Genomic DNA, 5,541 nt, shown 5'->3' on the forward strand with positions numbered 1-5,541 from the left:
GATTCAATCTTACGACTGCCGGGTCTTCTGACCCTGCAGCACAGGCTTCAGTGGCTTAGCCCGCAGCGCCACCACGTCCCTTACTCTCGGGTAAAACCATTAACCAAATCCTGCCACCCAAGATCATATGCGGCAAAGGTCCTTTCCTTTTATGCATTTCATGGCTGCATATTTCCATTCACATGACCACGAGTGACCATGAAATTAAGTCCTTATGATATAAGTTTATGGAAACTAGTACATTTCACTCATCAAAGCCCTCCCCAGTGCAACCAGACCCTTATTTCTGAGCTCATATGACTGGAAACCGAAAGTTGCCAGCACTGTCTTGCAGAGAGTGCCATCCAATGAATGGTCCATTCTGTCAAGTGCCATGAGACACAATTGTGTCACATGGGTCAGGCCTGCAGTCATCCAGCCTCATACCTCTGTTGCCATAGGGTAAGACCACCAAGTCTCCCTTTCCCCTCAGTTGCCAGTTGGATGTTTCAGCAAGGAGCACACCATGTGCACCCCTGACACAAGCAATAGGACCAGGAATACACATGTTTTTATGTGACTGTGCAGTAATTTGATACCCTTGCTCTTAATACATTCAGTGGCCAATGTTCAGAACACACATCCTTTGGAGAGAATGCATTGCATGGATGGTCCTCTTGGAGATAAACTAGATGCTAGCATGTTTTTAGAAGAGGTGCTCTTTGAAATGGTGAAAAAGATGTTGACATGGCTATTTAACCCGGACATGGGTATTTAACTCCCAGGGGAGATTAATATTTGTATTCATCTCCCAGGGGAGATGAATACAAATATCGGCACCACAGGTGCCTGGGCTAATTGAATCCTCAAGGGGATGGTTTCAGGGAGTGACAAACATACCCGTCTCCCCACCACCCCAGCAGAGTCTCCCTGTGGGAGCTCCTGCCACACAGAGCCGGGCCTCATGGGAAGGTGTGTGTGTCCAGAAATATTGCCATTAGGGGAGGGAGGGGTGTACAGGATGGGCAGAGCAAGAGATACATTCTCCTCCATTTCTAGCAGTGGGGGTGGGGCAGCACTATCAGGGCCCATGTGAGGGGACACTTCACTTCCCAAATCAACCAGCAGAAGGGGATTGGCGGCCCTGGTTATGCCGTAGGAAGTTGCATCCAACCCCTGAACATGACTGATAAAAAACCCTGCAGAATTTGTATAAGTGTCAGCTTTACAGCCTTGCTAGAAATGTTAATTGGGAGAGTCCCAGTAAACATTGGGATGCCAATCCACTGTACCACCGAATGAGAAAGCTGTATTCATTCCCTCCTTCCACTGTCACAATATCAGTACGTTTTGCCTCAGATCCAGCCCATTACAGTCAGCTGTCAGAGTTGCTTGTGTTTGCATAATGATTGATTCACTGGAGAGTGAGCAGCTTTAGGGCTAGAGACCAAAGAACAGGTGGCAGGTGGTTTAATGCATCTGGTGGAAGATCAAGACATTTAAATAAAAGTACCTCCTATGAAACTGAGCAGAGGCAGTCAGCTAAGGAACAGCCTCACCTGTACATCTGTTATAAGATACAGATTGCCTTTGAATCAAGTTAAAGGAATGAATTTTCTCCTAAAGACACCTGGAGTGCTTGGTAAGATGGGTTTCACTCATCTTTGACCTTTTGGAATGTAAAATCTCTCTCTTGCTATTTTGATGAAGAAGCTGGTAATGATGAAGATGAGGAACATATATAAACACTTTCTGTATTCAAAGAACTTCACATCATTCTTACTGTAGTTCTGTAAGGTTGGTAAGAATTATTGGCTGAAGTCCTGTTGCTTAGCATAGTACGTAGGCCCATTTAATCAGTGGTGAATCAACTCTTCCATAAGTTCCATTGATTTAGTGAGCAGTATCTAGTTACAGCTTACTATGCTAAGCAACAGGGTTTCAGCCAATACTTCATACTGGGGTGAATGGTTGCAGCTGAGTGATCATGATTCACTTAAAGCCACCTGGTGAGTTTGTAGCTGCCATCAGATTGATGTAACCCAAGTCATTATGGTAAGTTTGAGTAGTTGGATGTGGAGTTAGAGGGTGGGAGTTCAGTTCCCAGGAAAAGAGCCACCTTGTAGTCTTGGGCAAGCTGCACAGCCCCAGGGCCCCACAGCCCCAGAAGATGGGAATGGTCAGCCACTTCCGAGTGCTTTATACCTTTAAAAAAATGGTAAGAGTCTTTATAAGTCAGAATCAATCTGACAGCAGATAATTAATTATTAAGGGCATTACAAAAGCATTGCACTGGTGTTACAACTGCATTTGGGAGTGGAAGACCTGGTGTTGAATGCTTTTAAATCCATGGATTTCTGCAACAGCTACAGAAAAATCAATTATATCTTACATCTACTCCTCAGGCTTGATGTCATTATTATTTCTGACTTAAATATTGTCGGTTGCACACTATACTACTAGGTGCCAGGTACAAATAAGTGATGTAGTCCGACCCTCATGTTTGCAATCTGAAGCAGAGACGTAATGCGAAAAGTTGTCAGTCAAGCACATCTACTTCAGTGTGGATGTTGAATAGTCATTCTTATCTTTATTGATGCCAAGGTTGGAAATATTTGTAGGCCACCTTTTAGGATAAAACCTCTTAAGCCAGCTTCCAGCATATGATCTTACAAGAGGTATAGACCAGAAATGGGCACAAACTCTTGGTCTGGCAGTTTGTGCAGGTTCATTTTTCAGCCGAACATCCCCAGCCCCATCTCCTCTCACCAGACACCCACCCACTCAGAGGTAGCGCCCAGAGGAGGCAGGGCAAGAAAGCCAGGGTGCTGCCTCGGAGTGGGTGTCCACTGAGAGGAGGTGGGGCTGGGGAGTCCTGAATACCTGTTTGGCTGAAAAACAAACTGGTACAAATCACCAAACCAGTTCATGCCCATCTCTACCCAGTTTCCCGGAAAATAAGACCTACCCCCAAAATAAGTCCTAGTTAAGTGAAACCCCGCCCTCTACCCTTGTGCAGCAACCAGAAGACGACATGACTGTATTTGAATAAATGTAGATGGTTGTCCATGAAAAAAAAAATCCCCTGAAAATAAGCCCTAATGTGTTTTTTGAAGCAAAAAATAATATAAGACCCTGTCTTGTTTTTGGGGAAACATGGTAGTATGCATGAATGAATTGCAAAAATCACTAGTTAAAAAAACCCAGCCTATGACAATAAGAACCTCCAATGTTAAAAAGGATGGTTTGGTCCCATATCTTGGGGATGGAAAAAGAAGGGCCTTGGAATCTGACCTTGGAAGCCCCTCTGTGATGCTGGGGGAAGGTCCACAGTGGCTGGTACTTCTTCTTCACTGCATGGATCTGAACAGCACTGTTTTGGTTAGACACATTTTTTTCTTTTGAATATATTTTTATTTAGTAATTTGGAATAGGGTATGGAATATAGAGGGTAAAGGGAAATGTAAGGAGAAAAAAAGAAGGGGGGGAGGAGAAACACAAAATATACTGACATCCAGTCTATTCATATTGCAATATCAAAGTTCAAACTTTCTGCTTTTCTACTATTCTCTGCCTTCCAGATTTTAATTCACATTCACATTTAGTCACACACACACACACACACACACACACACACACACAGAGAGAGAGAGAGAGAGAGAGAGACAGACAGACAGACAGACAGACAGACAGACAGGCAGGCAGGCAGGCAGGCAGGCAGACAGACAGACAGACAGAGCCTTGGTCACCCAGAACCCTGTGAGTTCAATACTGAAGGCACTGAAGCACCCCAAACAAAACATCTCTAATTCAGCCTCTAGATTAGGAGGACCGAATAAGGACATTTAAGGCTCATTACATGCAGAACTGTATGGAAAGAATTTTCAACACTATGGAACAGAACCCTGATAGAGTGAATTTTTATATATGTGTGTGCATGTGTGTTACTCAGCTGTTTATGCTTTGTAATTATGTTTTTAAGGGCATAAGAGTTATATTCAGACTTTGAACTACATGGTGGTCCAGAGTCCCTAACCCCGGCATCGTTGAAGGGAGAAGTGTAGCTCATTTTCCACCCAGGGGAAGCAACAAAAATAAGTAAATAAAATAGGTAAAAATAAAAAGGTGGGGGCACAAACCCTCTAAACTACTTTTTTGTTGCTAGGTCATGAAAGGCAGGCAATTTTTATTTCACCTCTTCTCCTGTACCATGAGGCACAAAATGGCTTAGGCCTAGACTAAAACTTGTAGCTCTGGATGTATACAGACGTCCTTTAGTTGACAATTATATAACTAAACTGTAAGCAGGAAATGAAGATCCTACTTGGTTGATTCCCACAGGTCTCATGAGACAGATCCAGTGTGTGGTTTTGACAAAAAAAGCTTGATTGGCAAGATGCTTCATGGGAGAAGAGATTTCCCCGTAATAAACCTCTAGTGCAAGGTATAGCAAGCCTTTAAATATAATCAGAGCCTTTCATTTGGTCTGTAGGAACAATTCAAGGGTAATCAGGTAGGGCTCCCAGCTAAAGATTAGTTGATTAGAATGTATGCTTCTCTCACCTTCTTGGCTTTGTTTCTTCTCCTTCTTTCATGTTGCCTGGACCCTTCACAACTCCACCAAATGCTTCTAAGTTATGGTTACATCCCACGTCTTGTTTAATTGCTCACTGAGCTGATATGGACTGCTTTTTCACCTCACCTCTATTTGCTCCTCGCTAAGGCCTTGATTTACTGACTGTCATGGGCTGGAATCCTGATTATTCTCTTGCTTACTCTCTGGATTCTGGCTAACATCTTTCTGATCTATCAGCTTGGTTTGGCTTCGGATTACCTTTTCCTCTGTGAAGTCACTGCCCCTGGGAAGAGATGGTGCATGTATTACTTGGCTTGCAGGCATATGCAACCTAAAAGTAGGGCAGTGATGGAGAAGCCAAAGAACTTCTCAAACCACTCATTAAGGAAGACAGGACCAGTTTCAGACTCTGTGACTTCTCTTCTCATGACTGTGATTGGGTACCAACAAAAATAGCTTTCAGCTTGTACTGACCAATATCAGTTTCTAGTAATCCTCCTTTTAAAATCAATCAATCAATCCATCCATCCATCCATCCATCCATCCATCCATCCATCCATCCATCCATCCATCCATCCATCCATCCATCCATCCATCCATCCATCCATCCATCCATCCATCCATCCATTCTGTAGACTGAAGCCCATTGCTTTTGCATGAAAGAATCTTATTCCTTCTGCAAGCTGTTATAAATTCCCCTTACATACTTCCCCCACACCTCTTTTCTAGCTTTCTTGGCAATAGGAAATATGGGAAGAGTGCAGGAATGTCCCAGGTCTGGATTTGGATAACTGTACATCCATTTGATGCCTATCTAAATGGTCATGTCTGGATTTTAACCTCTTTGCATTCATTTGTACTTTGCAGTCATTATCAGTTGGCTTGCAGGTGCTTTAATTTTCCCTGTAACACAGTTCCAGCTGATCTCATATGCCTTGGTGAACACCAATCCTGCTTCAGGTGTTTCCACTTCTGCCTCCTTGCAG

At 43.5% G+C, this 5,541-nt stretch overlaps 1 long non-coding RNA gene across 1 annotated transcript in view; it reads left to right on the plus strand.

Annotated features, from left to right (window-relative positions):
- Nucleotides 1-1,949: 1,949 nt before the first annotated feature.
- The window catches only part of LOC144586278 (uncharacterized), a 34,046-nt gene continuing 30,454 nt past the window's right edge, over nt 1,950-5,541 (plus strand). The window contains exon 1 of the long non-coding RNA XR_013541012.1: nt 1,950-2,034. This is a non-coding gene — a long non-coding RNA (uncharacterized LOC144586278). The remainder of the gene's footprint in view (nt 2,035-5,541) is intronic.

The sequence above is a fragment of the Pogona vitticeps genome, chromosome 2, assembly GCF_051106095.1.
Source record: "Pogona vitticeps strain Pit_001003342236 chromosome 2, PviZW2.1, whole genome shotgun sequence".
Lineage (NCBI taxonomy): Eukaryota > Metazoa > Chordata > Lepidosauria > Squamata > Agamidae > Pogona > Pogona vitticeps.